Raw genomic sequence first — 17,909 nt, 5'->3', positions numbered from 1 at the left:
CACCGTCCGGCAGTTTCCGCGGACTCACGTTGTTTTACGCGACGGTGCCCTCTGCTCAGCGTCTTCCCGATCGCCCGCGACATCTTATGAAGCAGAGAACCTGAGTGTTTGTAACTGTCTGCGTCCTGTTTCTTGTCTTTTTTTACTGAGGGCAATCATATGAATCATTGATATTCATTGCAACACCCAGAGGAGTAAAAAATAATTTTACAAAATAGGGGAATGCCGCGATCAGCGGACTTTGACCTACGCACGCACGCACGCAGTAGCCGGCAGTCACGAGACTCTAATCATGTATAATGAGCACTGCATTAATCAGCGTCTCCGTAGCACACATGGGAAAGGCAGCGCTGTGCTACATAGCACTTTAAGAATGGCATCGCCGGTTCGAATCCGGCCTGAAGCACCGTCCGGCAGTTTCCGCGGACTCACGTTGTTTTACGCGACGGTGCCCTCTGCTCAGCGTCTTCCCGATCGCCCGCGACATCTTATGAAGCAGAGTTTGTAACTGTTTGCGTCCTGTTTCTTGTGTTTTTTTACTGAGGGCAATCATATGAATCATTGATATCCATTGCAACACCCAGAGGAGTAAAAAATAATTTTTCAAAATAGGGGAATGCCCCGATCGGCGGACTTTGACCTACGCACGCACGCACGCAGTAGCCGGCAGTCACGAGACTCTAATCATGTATAATGAGCACTGCACTAATCAGCATCTCCGTAACACACATGGGAAAGGCAGCGCTGTGCTACATAGCACTTTAAGAATGTCATCGCAGGTTCGAATTCAGCCTGAAGCACCGTCCGGCAGTTTCCGCGGACTCACGTTGTTTTACGCGACGGTGCCCTCTGCTCAGCGTCTTCCCGATCGCCCGCGACATCTTATGAAGCAGAGAACCTGAGTGTTTGTAACTGTCTGCGTCCTGTTTCTTGTCTTTTTTTACTGAGGGCAATCATATGAATCATTGATATTCATTGCAACACCCAGAGGAGTAAAAAATAATTTTACAAAATAGGGGAATGCCGCGATCAGCGGACTTTGACCTACGCACGCACGCACGCAGTAGCCGGCAGTCACGAGACTCTAATCATGTATAATGAGCACTGCATTATCAGCGTCTCCGTAGCACACATGGGAAAGGCAGCGCTGTGCTACATAGCACTTTAAGAATGGCGTCGCCGGTTCGAATCCGGCCTGAAGCACCGTCCGAATCGGCCGCTGTCTCACGTTGTTTTACGCGACGGTGCCCTCTGCTCAGCGTCTTCCCGATCGCCCGCGACATCTTATGAAGCAGAGAACCTGAGTGTTTGTAACTGTCTGCGTCCTGTTTCTTGTCTTTTTTTACTGAGGGCAATCATATGAATCATTGATATTCATTGCAACACCCAGAGGAGTAAAAAATAATTTTACAAAATAGGGGAATGCCGCGATCAGCGGACTTTGACCTACGCACGCACGCACGCAGTAGCCGGCAGTCACGAGACTCTAATCATGTATAATGAGCACTGCATTAATCAGCGTCTCCGTAGCACACATGGGAAAGGCAGCGCTGTGCTACATAGCACGTTAAGAATGGCATTGCAGGTTCGAATAAGGCCTGAAGCACCGTCCGGCCATTTCCGCGGTCTCACGTTGTTTTACGCGACGTGCCCTCTGCTCAGCGTCTTCCCGATCGCCCGCGACATCTTATGAAGCAGAGTTTGTAACTGTTTGCGTCCTGTTTCTTGTGTTTTTTTTACTGAGGGCAATCATATGAATCATTGATATCCATTGCAACACCCAGAGGAGTAAAAAATAATTTTACAAAATAGGGGAATGCCCCGATCGGCGGACTTTGACCTACGCACGCACGCACGCAGTAGCCGGCAGTCACGAGACTCTAATCATGTATAATGAGCACTGCATTAATCAGCGTCTCCGTAGCACACATGGGAAAGGCAGCGCTGTGCTACATAGCACTTTAAGAATGGCATCACCGGTTCGAATCCGGCCTGAAGGTCCGGCAGTTTCCGCGGACTCACGTTGTTTTACGCGACGGTGCCCTCTGCTCAGCGTCTTCCCGATCACCCGCGACATCTTATGAAGCAGAGAACCTGAGTGTTTGTAACTGGTTGCGTCCTGTTTCTTGTGTTTTTTTACTGAGGGCAATCATATGAATCATTGATATCCATTGCAACACCCAGAGGAGTAAAAAATAATTTTACAAAATAGGGGAATGCCGCGATCAGCGGACTTTGACCTACGCACGCACGCAGTAGCCGGCAGTCACGAGACTCTAATCATGTATAATGAGCACTGCATTAATCAGCGTCTCCGTAGCACACATGGGAAAGTCAGCGCTGTGCTACATAGCACTTTAAGAATGGCGTGGCCGGTTCGAATCCGGCCTGAAGCACCGTCCGGCAGTTTCCGCGGACTCAAGTTGTTTTACGCGACGGTGCCCTCTGCTCAGCGTCTTCCCGATCGCCCGCGACATCTTATGAAGCAGAGAACCTGAGTGTTTGTAACTGTTTGCGTCCTGTTTCTTGTGTTTTTTTACTGAGGGCAATCATATGAATCATTGATATCCATTGCAACACCCAGAGGAGTAAAAAATAATTTTACAAAATAGGGGAATGCCGCGATCAGCGGACTTTGACCTATGCACGCACGCAGTAGCCGGCAGTCACGAGAGTCTAATCATGTATAATGAGCACTGCATTAATCAGCATCTCCGTAGCACACATGGGAAAGGCAGCGCTGTGCTACATAGCACTTTAAGAATGTCATCGCAGGTTCGAATCCGGCCTGAAACACCGTCTGGCCGTTTCTGCTGTCTCGCGTTGTTTTACGCGACGGTGCCCTCTGCTCAGCGTCTTCCCGATCGCCCGCGACATCTTATGAAGCAGAGAACCTGAGTGTTTGTAACTGTTTGCGTCCTGTTTCTTGTGTTTTTTAACTGAGGGCAATCATATGAATCATTGATATCCATTGCAACACCCAGAGGAGTAAAAAATAATTTTACAAAATAGGGGAATGCCGCGATCAGCGGACTTTGACCTACGCACGCACGCAGTAGCCGGCAGTCACGAGACTCTAATCATGTATAATGAGCACTGCATTAATCAGCGTCTCCGTAGCACACATGGGAAAGGCAGCGCTGTGCTACATAGCACGTTAAGAATGGCATTGCAGGTTCGAATAAGGCCTGAAGCACCGTCCGGCCATTTCCGCGGTCTCACGTTGTTTTACGCGACGTGCCCTCTGCTCAGCGTCTTCCCGATCGCCCGCGACATCTTATGAAGCAGAGTTTGTAACTGTTTGCGTCCTGTTTCTTGTGTTTTTTTTACTGAGGGCAATCATATGAATCATTGATATCCATTGCAACACCCAGAGGAGTAAAAAATAATTTTACAAAATAGGGGAATGCCCCGATCGGCGGACTTTGACCTACGCACGCACGCACGCAGTAGCCGGCAGTCACGAGACTCTAATCATGTATAATGAGCACTGCATTAATCAGCGTCTCCGTAGCACACATGGGAAAGGCAGCGCTGTGCTACATAGCACTTTAAGAATGGCATCACCGGTTCGAATCCGGCCTGAAGGTCCGGCAGTTTCCGCGGACTCACGTTGTTTTACGCGACGGTGCCCTCTGCTCAGCGTCTTCCCGATCACCCGCGACATCTTATGAAGCAGAGAACCTGAGTGTTTGTAACTGGTTGCGTCCTGTTTCTTGTGTTTTTTTACTGAGGGCAATCATATGAATCATTGATATCCATTGCAACACCCAGAGGAGTAAAAAATAATTTTACAAAATAGGGGAATGCCGCGATCAGCGGACTTTGACCTACGCACGCACGCAGTAGCCGGCAGTCACGAGACTCTAATCATGTATAATGAGCACTGCATTAATCAGCGTCTCCGTAGCACACATGGGAAAGTCAGCGCTGTGCTACATAGCACTTTAAGAATGGCGTGGCCGGTTCGAATCCGGCCTGAAGCACCGTCCGAATCGGCCGCTGTCTCACGTTGTTTTACGCGACGGTGCCCTCTGCTCAGCGTCTTCCCGATCGCCCGCGACATCTTATGAAGCAGAGAACCTGAGTGTTTGTAACTGTTTGCGTCCTGTTTCTTGTGTTTTTTTACTGAGGGCAATCATATGAATCATTGATATCCATTGCAACACCCAGAGGAGTAAAAAATAATTTTACAAAATAGGGGAATGCCGCGATCAGCGGACTTTGACCTATGCACGCACGCAGTAGCCGGCAGTCACGAGACTCTAATCATGTATAATGAGCACTGCATTAATCAGCGTCTCCGTAGCACACATGGGAAAGGCAGCGCTGTGCTACATAGCACTTTAAGAATGTCATCGCAGGTTCGAATCCGGCCTGAAACACCGTCTGGCCGTTTCTGCTGTCTCGCGTTGTTTTACGCGACGGTGCCCTCTGCTCAGCGTCTTCCCGATCGCCCGCGACATCTTATGAAGCAGAGAACCTGAGTGTTTGTAACTGTTTGCGTCCTGTTTCTTGTGTTTTTTTACTGAGGGCAATCATATGAATCATTGATATCCATTGCAACACCCAGAGGAGTAAAAAATAATTTTACAAAATAGGGGAATGCCGCGATCAGCGGACTTTGACCTACGCACGCACGCAGTAGCCGGCAGTCACGAGACTCTAATCATGTATAATGAGCACTGCATTAATCAGCGTCTCCGTAGCACACATGGGAAAGGCAGCGCTGTGCTACATAGCACGTTAAGAATGGCATTGCAGGTTCGAATAAGGCCTGAAGCACCGTCCGGCCATTTCCGCGGTCTCACGTTGTTTTACGCGACGTGCCCTCTGCTCAGCGTCTTCCCGATCGCCCGCGACATCTTATGAAGCAGAGTTTGTAACTGTTTGCGTCCTGTTTCTTGTGTTTTTTTACTGAGGGCAATCATATGAATCATTGATATCCATTGCAACACCCAGAGGAGTAAAAAATAATTTTACAAAATAGGGGAATGCCCCGATCGGCGGACTTTGACCTACGCACGCACGCACGCAGTAGCCGGCAGTCACGAGACTCTAATCATGTATAATGAGCACTGCACTAATCAGCATCTCTGTAACACACATGGGAAAGGCAGCGCTGTGCTACATAGCACTTTAAGAATGTCTTCGCAGGTTCGAATCCAGCCTGAAGCACCGTCCGGCAGTTTCCGCGGACTCACGTTGTTTTACGCGACGGTGCCCTCTGCTCAGCGTCTTCCCGATCGCCCGCGACATCTTATGAAGCAGAGAACCTGAGTGTTTGTAACTGTCTGCGTCCTGTTTCTTGTCTTTTTTTACTGAGGGCAATCATATGAATCATTGATATTCATTGCAACACCCAGAGGAGTAAAAAATAATTTTACAAAATAGGGGAATGCCGCGATCAGCGGACTTTGACCTACGCACGCACGCACGCAGTAGCCGGCAGTCACGAGACTCTAATCATGTATAATGAGCACTGCATTAATCAGCGTCTCCGTAGCACACATGGGAAAGGCAGCGCTGTGCTACATAGCACTTTAAGAATGGCATCGCCGGTTCGAATCCGGCCTGAAGCACCGTCCGGCAGTTTCCGCGGACTCACGTTGTTTTACGCGACGGTGCCCTCTGCTCAGCGTCTTCCCGATCGCCCGCGACATCTTATGAAGCAGAGTTTGTAACTGTTTGCGTCCTGTTTCTTGTGTTTTTTTACTGAGGGCAATCATATGAATCATTGATATCCATTGCAACACCCAGAGGAGTAAAAAATAATTTTTCAAAATAGGGGAATGCCCCGATCGGCGGACTTTGACCTACGCACGCACGCACGCAGTAGCCGGCAGTCACGAGACTCTAATCATGTATAATGAGCACTGCACTAATCAGCATCTCCGTAACACACATGGGAAAGGCAGCGCTGTGCTACATAGCACTTTAAGAATGTCATCGCAGGTTCGAATTCAGCCTGAAGCACCGTCCGGCAGTTTCCGCGGACTCACGTTGTTTTACGCGACGGTGCCCTCTGCTCAGCGTCTTCCCGATCGCCCGCGACATCTTATGAAGCAGAGAACCTGAGTGTTTGTAACTGTCTGCGTCCTGTTTCTTGTCTTTTTTTACTGAGGGCAATCATATGAATCATTGATATTCATTGCAACACCCAGAGGAGTAAAAAATAATTTTACAAAATAGGGGAATGCCGCGATCAGCGGACTTTGACCTACGCACGCACGCACGCAGTAGCCGGCAGTCACGAGACTCTAATCATGTATAATGAGCACTGCATTATCAGCGTCTCCGTAGCACACATGGGAAAGGCAGCGCTGTGCTACATAGCACTTTAAGAATGGCGTCGCCGGTTCGAATCCGGCCTGAAGCACCGTCCGAATCGGCCGCTGTCTCACGTTGTTTTACGCGACGGTGCCCTCTGCTCAGCGTCTTCCCGATCGCCCGCGACATCTTATGAAGCAGAGAACCTGAGTGTTTGTAACTGTCTGCGTCCTGTTTCTTGTCTTTTTTTACTGAGGGCAATCATATGAATCATTGATATTCATTGCAACACCCAGAGGAGTAAAAAATAATTTTACAAAATAGGGGAATGCCGCGATCAGCGGACTTTGACCTACGCACGCACGCACGCAGTAGCCGGCAGTCACGAGACTCTAATCATGTATAATGAGCACTGCATTAATCAGCGTCTCCGTAGCACACATGGGAAAGGCAGCGCTGTGCTACATAGCACTTTAAGAATGGCATCGCCGGTTCGAATCCGGCCTGAAGGTCCGGCAGTTTCCGCGGACTCACGTTGTTTTACGCGACGGTGCCCTCTGCTCAGCGTCTTCCCGATCGCCCGCGACATCTTATGAAGCAGAGTTTGTAACTGTTTGCGTCCTGTTTCTTGTGCTTTTTTACTGAGGGCAATCATATGAATCATTGATATCCATTGCAACACCCAGAGGAGTAAAAAATAATTTTACAAAATAGGGGAATGCCGCGATCAGCGGACTTTGACCTACGCACGCACGCAGTAGCCGGCAGTCACGAGACTCTAATCATGTATAATGAGCACTGCATTAATCAGCGTCTCCGTAGCACACATGGGAAAGGCAGCGCTGTGCTACATAGCACTTTAAGAATGGCATCGCTGGTTCGAATCCGGCCTGAGGCACCGTCCGGCAGTTTCCGCGGACTCACGTTGTTTTACGCGACGGTGCCCTCTGCTCAGCGTCTTCCCGATCGCCCGCGACATCTTATGAAGCAGAGAACCTGAGTGTTTGTAACTGTTTGCGTCCTGTTTCTTGTGTTTTTTTACTGAGGGCAATCATATGAATCATTGATATCCATTGCAACACCCAGAGGAGTAAAAAATAATTTTACAAAATAGGGGAATGCCGCGATCAGCGGACTTTGACCTACGCACGCACGCAGTAGCCGGCAGTCACGAGACTCTAATCATGTATAATGAGCACTGCATTAATCAGCGTCTCCGTAGCACACATGGGAAAGTCAGCGCTGTGCTACATAGCACTTTAAGAATGGCGTGGCCGGTTCGAATCCGGCCTGAAGCACCGTCCGAATCGGCCGCTGTCTCACGTTGTTTTACGCGACGGTGCCCTCTGCTCAGCGTCTTCCCGATCGCCCGCGACATCTTATGAAGCAGAGAACCTGAGTGTTTGTAACTGTTTGCGTCCTGTTTCTTGTGTTTTTTTACTGAGGGCAATCATATGAATCATTGATATCCATTGCAACACCCAGAGGAGTAAAAAATAATTTTACAAAATAGGGGAATGCCGCGATCAGCGGACTTTGACCTATGCACGCACGCAGTAGCCGGCAGTCACGAGACTCTAATCATGTATAATGAGCACTGCATTAATCAGCGTCTCCGTAGCACACATGGGAAAGGCAGCGCTGTGCTACATAGCACTTTAAGAATGTCATCGCAGGTTCGAATCCGGCCTGAAACACCGTCTGGCCGTTTCTGCTCTCTCGCGTTGTTTTACGCGACGGTGCCCTCTGCTCAGCGTCTTCCCGATCGCCCGCGACATCTTATGAAGCAGAGAACCTGAGTGTTTGTAACTGTTTGCGTCCTGTTTCTTGTGTTTTTTTACTGAGGGCAATCATATGAATCATTGATATCCATTGCAACACCCAGAGGAGTAAAAAATAATTTTACAAAATAGGGGAATGCCGCGATCAGCGGACTTTGACCTACGCACGCACGCAGTAGCCGGCAGTCACGAGACTCTAATCATGTATAATGAGCACTGCATTAATCAGCGTCTCCGTAGCACACATGGGAAAGGCAGCGCTGTGCTACATAGCACTTTAAGAATGGCATCACCGGTTTGAATCCGGCCTGAAGGTCCGGCAGTTTCCGCGGACTCACGTTGTTTTACGCGACGGTGCCCTCTGCTCAGCGTCTTCCCGATCGCCCGCGACATCTTATGAAGCAGAGAACCTGGGTGCTTGTAACTGGTTGCGTCCTGTTTCTTGTGTTTTTTTACTGAGGGCAATCATATGAATCATTGATATCCATTGCAACACCCAGAGGAGTAAAAAATAATTTTACAAAATAGGGGAATGCCGCGATCAGCGGACTTTGACCTACGCACGCACGCAGTAGCCGGCAGTCACGAGACTCTAATCATGTATAATGAGCACTGCATTAATCAGCGTCTCCGTAGCACACATGGGAAAGTCAGCGCTGTGCTACATAGCACTTTAACCCTTAGAACCCGATTGACGCAAAGTGCGTCAAAAAACACACCCTTTCTTCTCTGTTACATTGCTCCGGAACGGTTCATCGCAGCGAGATGAAACCTTTATTGCACGACAGAGCAGAAGTGGGGCTTTCCAACGAGACTACACACTTGTCTGTACGATCAAGTATGAAAATTTAAAAAAATCATGAAATTAAATCAAATTGCATCATATTTACAGTCTATACTTTCTCTGCGTTCACCTGCACACACATTACTCTAGTTTGAATTACTCGCGAACCCGCGATCACATCGATATGGCAAGCATATCAGATGAAAGAGGGGCACAAGGCTATCCATTGGTACCATGTTTATCGATCCTTCTGGCTTATAAAACCAGACGAAGTGACTGCAAAATAATAATGTCATGTACACAAACCAACGCTGCACACTCATTACTCTCGTTTGAATTACTCGCGGACCCGTGATCGCATAGATATGCCACGCATGTCAGATGAAAGAGGAGACTCGGAGCTATCATTTGATACCAAGTACATCCTTCTGGGTTATAAAACAGACGAAGTGACAGCAAAATAATAACTTCATATAGCTGGACTTACCCCACGTTTTGTCTGTTCTTGTGGCAAAGCATGTTTATAATCCAATGCTATCATGTGTTTCTCTATGGCAAAGCATGTTCATATTCCGGTTTTGAGATCCTAGCAAATTCCTGCATGGCATCCAATTCAAGGCTCACATTGCATCCCAATTTGTTCAACAAATAAACACCTTTTTTGCCTTTACTTTGTTCATGGCAATGCAGTAAAAAGTTGAGAATTATTATGACTGCATACACACAGGCACGCAGGCTAACACGCAACCTCGGGTCAAGTCAGGTCAGATCAGTTCGTGTCACAGATATGGAGCGCAGAAAGGTCATTTTTCATCACTAAATAAAAAATGGCATTTATTTCCGTAAATCACACAGCAAATATTTCTGTAAATTGCTCAGCCCCAGAGTATCCCTCCAACATGGCAATTATATTTCCCGATTCAGGACAGTCTGCCCTACACACACATGAAATGCATGTAGAGCTGTGAGCTTGCTGTGGTGAGATACATGTCGAAATATAAGAATTTTTATAATACACTTTTTATATTTTAATTTTTTAAAAATCAAAATAAAATCAATGCTAGTATTAATACATGAAATGATGGCAGATCTGAATAGCCTAGACTCTCCTGAAAAAAACAATATATAATATATGTGTGTGGCACTTACAATGACCAGAATAAATCCTTATGAATAAAGGTAGTGAAAATGCCCTAAAAACAGCTTAGGGTTCTAAGGGTTAAGAATGGCGTGGCCGGTTCGAATCCGGCCTGAAGCACCGTCCGAATCGGCCGCTGTCTCACGTTGTTTTACGCGACGGTGCCCTCTGCTCAGCGTCTTCCCGATCGCCCGCGACATCTTATGAAGCAGAGAACCTGAGTGTTTGTAACTGTTTGCGTCCTGTTTCTTGTGTTTTTTTACTGAGGGCAATCATATGAATCATTGATATCCATTGCAACACCCAGAGGAGTAAAAAATAATTTTACAAAATAGGGGAATGCCGCGATCAGCGGACTTTGACCTATGCACGCACGCAGTAGCCGGCAGTCACGAGACTCTAATCATGTATAATGAGCACTGCATTAATCAGCGTCTCCGTAGCACACATGGGAAAGGCAGCGCTGTGCTACATAGCACTTTAAGAATGTCATCGCAGGTTCGAATCCGGCCTGAAACACCGTCTGGCCGTTTCTGCTGTCTCGCGTTGTTTTACGCGACGGTGCCCTCTGCTCAGCGTCTTCCCGATCGCCCGCGACATCTTATGAAGCAGAGAACCTGAGTGTTTGTAACTGTTTGCGTCCTGTTTCTTGTGTTTTTTTACTGAGGGCAATCATATGAATCATTGATATCCATTGCAACACCCAGAGGAGTAAAAAATAATTTTACAAAATAGGGGAATGCCGCGATCAGCGGACTTTGACCTACGCACGCACGCAGTAGCCGGCAGTCACGAGACTCTAATCATGTATAATGAGCACTGCATTAATCAGCGTCTCCGTAGCACACATGGGAAAGGCAGCGCTGTGCTACATAGCACTTTAAGAATGGCATCACCGGTTTGAATCCGGCCTGAAGGTCCGGCAGTTTCCGCGGACTCACGTTGTTTTACGCGACGGTGCCCTCTGCTCAGCGTCTTCCCGATCGCCCGCGACATCTTATGAAGCAGAGAACCTGAGTGTTTGTAACTGGTTGCGTCCTGTTTCTTGTGTTTTTTTACTGAGGGCAATCATATGAATCAATGATATCCATTGCAACACCCAGAGGAGTAAAAAATAATTTTACAAAATAGGGGAATGCCGCGATCAGCGGACTTTGACCTACGCACGCACGCACGCAGTAGCCGGCAGTCACGAGACTCTAATCATGTATAATGAGCACTGCATTAATCAGCGTCTCCGTAGCACACATGGGAAAGGCAGCGCTGTGCTACATAGCACTTTAAGAATGGCATCGCCGGTTCGAATCCGGCCTGAAGCACCGTCCGGCACTTTCCGCGGACTACTCACGTTGTTTTACGCGACGGTGCCCTCTGCTCAGCGTCTTCCCGATCGCCCGCGACATCTTATGAAGCAGAGTTTGTAACTGTTTGCGTCCTGTTTCTTGTGCTTTTTTACTGAGGGCAATCATATGAATCATTGATATCCATTGCAACACCCAGAGGAGTAAAAAATAATTTTACAAAATAGGGGAATGCCGCGATCAGCGGACTTTGACCTACGCACGCACGCAGTAGCCGGCAGTCACGAGACTCTAATCATGTATAATGAGCACTGCATTAATCAGCGTCTCCGTAGCACACATGGGAAAGGCAGCGCTGTGCTACATAGCACTTTAAGAATGGCATCGCTGGTTCGAATCCGGCCTGAGGCACCGTCCGGCAGTTTCCGCGGACTCACGTTGTTTTACGCGACGGTGCCCTCTGCTCAGCGTCTTCCCGATCGCCCGCGACATCTTATGAAGCAGAGAACCTGAGTGTTTGTAACTGTTTGCGTCCTGTTTCTTGTGTTTTTTTACTGAGGGCAATCATATGAATCATTGATATCCATTGCAACACCCAGAGGAGTAAAAAATAATTTTACAAAATAGGGGAATGCCGCGATCAGCGGACTTTGACCTACGCACGCACGCAGTAGCCGGCAGTCACGAGACTCTAATCATGTATAATGAGCACTGCATTAATCAGCGTCTCCGTAGCACACATGGGAAAGTCAGCGCTGTGCTACATAGCACTTTAAGAATGGCGTGGCCGGTTCGAATCCGGCCTGAAGCACCGTCCGAATCGGCCGCTGTCTCACGTTGTTTTACGCGACGGTGCCCTCTGCTCAGCGTCTTCCCGATCGCCCGCGACATCTTATGAAGCAGAGAACCTGAGTGTTTGTAACTGTTTGCGTCCTGTTTCTTGTGTTTTTTTACTGAGGGCAATCATATGAATCATTGATATCCATTGCAACACCCAGAGGAGTAAAAAATAATTTTACAAAATAGGGGAATGCCGCGATCAGCGGACTTTGACCTATGCACGCACGCAGTAGCCGGCAGTCACGAGACTCTAATCATGTATAATGAGCACTGCATTAATCAGCGTCTCCGTAGCACACATGGGAAAGGCAGCGCTGTGCTACATAGCACTTTAAGAATGTCATCGCAGGTTCGAATCCGGCCTGAAACACCGTCTGGCCGTTTCTGCTGTCTCGCGTTGTTTTACGCGACGGTGCCCTCTGCTCAGCGTCTTCCCGATCGCCCGCGACATCTTATGAAGCAGAGAACCTGAGTGTTTGTAACTGTTTGCGTCCTGTTTCTTGTGTTTTTTTACTGAGGGCAATCATATGAATCATTGATATCCATTGCAACACCCAGAGGAGTAAAAAATAATTTTACAAAATAGGGGAATGCCGCGATCAGCGGACTTTGACCTACGCACGCACGCAGTAGCCGGCAGTCACGAGACTCTAATCATGTATAATGAGCACTGCATTAATCAGCGTCTCCGTAGCACACATGGGAAAGGCAGCGCTGTGCTACATAGCACTTTAAGAATGGCATCACCGGTTTGAATCCGGCCTGAAGGTCCGGCAGTTTCCGCGGACTCACGTTGTTTTACGCGACGGTGCCCTCTGCTCAGCGTCTTCCCGATCGCCCGCGACATCTTATGAAGCAGAGAACCTGGGTGTTTGTAACTGGTTGCGTCCTGTTTCTTGTGTTTTTTTACTGAGGGCAATCATATGAATCATTGATATCCATTGCAACACCCAGAGGAGTAAAAAATAATTTTACAAAATAGGGGAATGCCGCGATCAGCGGACTTTGACCTACGCACGCACGCAGTAGCCGGCAGTCACGAGACTCTAATCATGTATAATGAGCACTGCATTAATCAGCGTCTCCGTAGCACACATGGGAAAGTCAGCGCTGTGCTACATAGCACTTTAAGAATGGCGTGGCCGGTTCGAATCCGGCCTGAAGCACCGTCCGAATCGGCCGCTGTCTCACGTTGTTTTACGCGACGGTGCCCTCTGCTCAGCGTCTTCCCGATCGCCCGCGACATCTTATGAAGCAGAGAACCTGAGTGTTTGTAACTGTTTGCGTCCTGTTTCTTGTGTTTTTTTACTGAGGGCAATCATATGAATCATTGATATCCATTGCAACACCCAGAGGAGTAAAAAATAATTTTACAAAATAGGGGAATGCCGCGATCAGCGGACTTTGACCTATGCACGCACGCAGTAGCCGGCAGTCACGAGACTCTAATCATGTATAATGAGCACTGCATTAATCAGCGTCTCCGTAGCACACATGGGAAAGGCAGCGCTGTGCTACATAGCACTTTAAGAATGTCATCGCAGGTTCGAATCCGGCCTGAAACACCGTCTGGCCGTTTCTGCTGTCTCGCGTTGTTTTACGCGACGGTGCCCTCTGCTCAGCGTCTTCCCGATCGCCCGCGACATCTTATGAAGCAGAGAACCTGAGTGTTTGTAACTGTTTGCGTCCTGTTTCTTGTGTTTTTTTACTGAGGGCAATCATATGAATCATTGATATCCATTGCAACACCCAGAGGAGTAAAAAATAATTTTACAAAATAGGGGAATGCCGCGATCAGCGGACTTTGACCTACGCACGCACGCAGTAGCCGGCAGTCACGAGACTCTAATCATGTATAATGAGCACTGCATTAATCAGCGTCTCCGTAGCACACATGGGAAAGGCAGCGCTGTGCTACATAGCACTTTAAGAATGGCATCACCGGTTTGAATCCGGCCTGAAGGTCCGGCAGTTTCCGCGGACTCACGTTGTTTTACGCGACGGTGCCCTCTGCTCAGCGTCTTCCCGATCGCCCGCGACATCTTATGAAGCAGAGAACCTGGGTGTTTGTAACTGGTTGCGTCCTGTTTCTTGTGTTTTTTTACTGAGGGCAATCATATGAATCATTGATATCCATTGCAACACCCAGAGGAGTAAAAAATAATTTTACAAAATAGGGGAATGCCGCGATCAGCGGACTTTGACCTACGCACGCACGCAGTAGCCGGCAGTCACGAGACTCTAATCATGTATAATGAGCACTGCATTAATCAGCGTCTCCGTAGCACACATGGGAAAGTCAGCGCTGTGCTACATAGCACTTTAAGAATGGCGTGGCCGGTTCGAATCCGGCCTGAAGCACCGTCCGAATCGGCCGCTGTCTCACGTTGTTTTACGCGACGGTGCCCTCTGCTCAGCGTCTTCCCGATCGCCCGCGACATCTTATGAAGCAGAGAACCTGAGTGTTTGTAACTGTTTGCGTCCTGTTTCTTGTGTTTTTTTACTGAGGGCAATCATATGAATCATTGATATCCATTGCAACACCCAGAGGAGTAAAAAATAATTTTACAAAATAGGGGAATGCCGCGATCAGCGGACTTTGACCTATGCACGCACGCAGTAGCCGGCAGTCACGAGACTCTAATCATGTATAATGAGCACTGCATTAATCAGCGTCTCCGTAGCACACATGGGAAAGGCAGCGCTGTGCTACATAGCACTTTAAGAATGTCATCGCAGGTTCGAATCCGGCCTGAAACACCGTCTGGCCGTTTCTGCTGTCTCGCGTTGTTTTACGCGACGGTGCCCTCTGCTCAGCGTCTTCCCGATCGCCCGCGACATCTTATGAAGCAGAGAACCTGAGTGTTTGTAACTGTTTGCGTCCTGTTTCTTGTGTTTTTTTACTGAGGGCAATCATATGAATCATTGATATCCATTGCAACACCCAGAGGAGTAAAAAATAATTTTACAAAATAGGGGAATGCCGCGATCAGCGGACTTTGACCTACGCACGCACGCAGTAGCCGGCAGTCACGAGACTCTAATCATGTATAATGAGCACTGCATTAATCAGCGTCTCCGTAGCACACATGGGAAAGGCAGCGCTGTGCTACATAGCACTTTAAGAATGGCATCACCGGTTTGAATCCGGCCTGAAGGTCCGGCAGTTTCCGCGGACTCACGTTGTTTTACGCGACGGTGCCCTCTGCTCAGCGTCTTCCCGATCGCCCGCGACATCTTATGAAGCAGAGAACCTGAGTGTTTGTAACTGGTTGCGTCCTGTTTCTTGTGTTTTTTTACTGAGGGCAATCATATGAATCATTGATATCCATTGCAACACCCAGAGGAGTAAAAAATAATTTTACAAAATAGGGGAATGCCGCGATCAGCGGACTTTGACCTACGCACGCACGCACGCAGTAGCCGGCAGTCACGAGACACTAATCATGTATAATGAGCACTGCATTAATCAGCGTCTCCGTAGCACACATGGGAAAGGCAGCGCTGTGCTACATAGCACTTTAAGAATGTCATCGCAGGTTCGAATCCGGCCTGAAACACCGTCAGGCCGTTTCTGCTGTCTCGCGTTGTTTTACGCTACGTGCCCTCTGCTTAGCGTCTTCCCGATCGCCCGCAACATCTTATGAAGCAGAGTTTGTAACTGTTTGCGTCCTGTTTCTTGTGCTTTTTTACTGAGGGCAATCATATGAATCATTGATATCCATTGCAACACCCAGAGGAGTAAAAAATAATTTTACAAAATAGGGGAATGCCGCGATCAGCGGACTTTGACCTACGCACGCACGCAGTAGCCGGCAGTCACGAGACTCTAATCATGTATAATGAGCACTGCATTAATCAGCGTCTCCGTAGCACACATGGGAAAGGCAGCGCTGTGCTACATAGCACTTTAAGAATGGCATCGCTGGTTCGAATCCGGCCTGAGGCACCGTCCGGCAGTTTCCGCGGACTCACGTTGTTTTACGCGACGGTGCCCTCTGCTCAGCGTCTTCCCGATCGCCCGCGACATCTTATGAAGCAGAGAACCTGAGTGTTTGTAACTGTCTGCGTCCTGTTTCTTGTCTTTTTTTACTGAGGGCAATCATATGAATCATTGATATTCATTGCAACACCCAGAGGAGTAAAAAATAATTTTACAAAATAGGGGAATGCCGCGATCAGCGGACTTTGACCTACGCACGCACGCACGCAGTAGCCGGCAGTCACGAGACTCTAATCATGTATAATGAGCACTGCATTATCAGCGTCTCCGTAGCACACATGGGAAAGGCAGCGCTGTGCTACATAGCACTTTAAGAATGGCGTCGCCGGTTCGAATCCGGCCTGAAGCACCGTCCGAATCGGCCGCTGTCTCACGTTGTTTTACGCGACGGTGCCCTCTGCTCAGCGTCTTCCCGATCGCCCGCGACATCTTATGAAGCAGAGAACCTGAGTGTTTGTAACTGTCTGCGTCCTGTTTCTTGTCTTTTTTTACTGAGGGCAATCATATGAATCATTGATATTCATTGCAACACCCAGAGGAGTAAAAAATAATTTTACAAAATAGGGGAATGCCGCGATCAGCGGACTTTGACCTACGCACGCACGCACGCAGTAGCCGGCAGTCACGAGACTCTAATCATGTATAATGAGCACTGCATTAATCAGCGTCTCCGTAGCACACATGGGAAAGGCAGCGCTGTGCTACATAGCACTTTAAGAATGGCATCGCCGGTTCGAATCCGGCCTGAAGCACCGTCCGGCAGTTTCCGCGGACTCACGTTGTTTTACGCGACGGTGCCCTCTGCTCAGCGTCTTCCCGATCGCCCGCGACATCTTATGAAGCAGAGTTTGTAACTGTTTGCGTCCTGTTTCTTGTGCTTTTTTACTGAGGGCAATCATATGAATCATTGATATCCATTGCAACACCCAGAGGAGTAAAAAATAATTTTACAAAATAGGGGAATGCCGCGATCAGCGGACTTTGACCTACGCACGCACGCAGTAGCCGGCAGTCACGAGACTCTAATCATGTATAATGAGCACTGCATTAATCAGCGTCTCCGTAGCACACATGGGAAAGGCAGCGCTGTGCTACATAGCACTTTAAGAATGGCATCGCTGGTTCGAATCCGGCCTGAGGCACCGTCCGGCAGTTTCCGCGGACTCACGTTGTTTTACGCGACGGTGCCCTCTGCTCAGCGTCTTCCCGATCGCCCGCGACATCTTATGAAGCAGAGAACCTGAGTGTTTGTAACTGTTTGCGTCCTGTTTCTTGTGTTTTTTTACTGAGGGCAATCATATGAATCATTGATATCCATTGCAACACCCAGAGGAGTAAAAAATAATTTTACAAAATAGGGGAATGCCGCGATCAGCGGACTTTGACCTACGCACGCACGCAGTAGCCGGCAGTCACGAGACTCTAATCATGTATAATGAGCACTGCATTAATCAGCGTCTCCGTAGCACACATGGGAAAGTCAGCGCTGTGCTACATAGCACTTTAAGAATGGCGTGGCCGGTTCGAATCCGGCCTGAAGCACCGTCCGAATCGGCCGCTGTCTCACGTTGTTTTACGCGACGGTGCCCTCTGCTCAGCGTCTTCCCGATCGCCCGCGACATCTTATGAGGCAGAGAACATGAGTGTTTGTAACTGTTTGCGTCCTGTTTCTTGTGTTTTTTTACTGAGGGCAATCATATGAATCATTGATATCCATTGCAACACCCAGAGGAGTAAAAAATAATTTTACAAAATAGGGGAATGCCGCGATCAGCGGACTTTGACCTATGCA

Source organism: Alosa pseudoharengus, unplaced genomic scaffold, assembly GCF_046254945.1.
Source record: "Alosa pseudoharengus isolate Yale_2024_CS ecotype anadromous, Long Island Sound unplaced genomic scaffold, YU_APseudo_1.1 YU_APseudo_1.1_scf_29, whole genome shotgun sequence".
In the NCBI taxonomy this organism is placed as follows: domain Eukaryota; kingdom Metazoa; phylum Chordata; class Actinopteri; order Clupeiformes; family Clupeidae; genus Alosa; species Alosa pseudoharengus.
Note: the sequence above shows the minus strand (reverse complement) of the source record.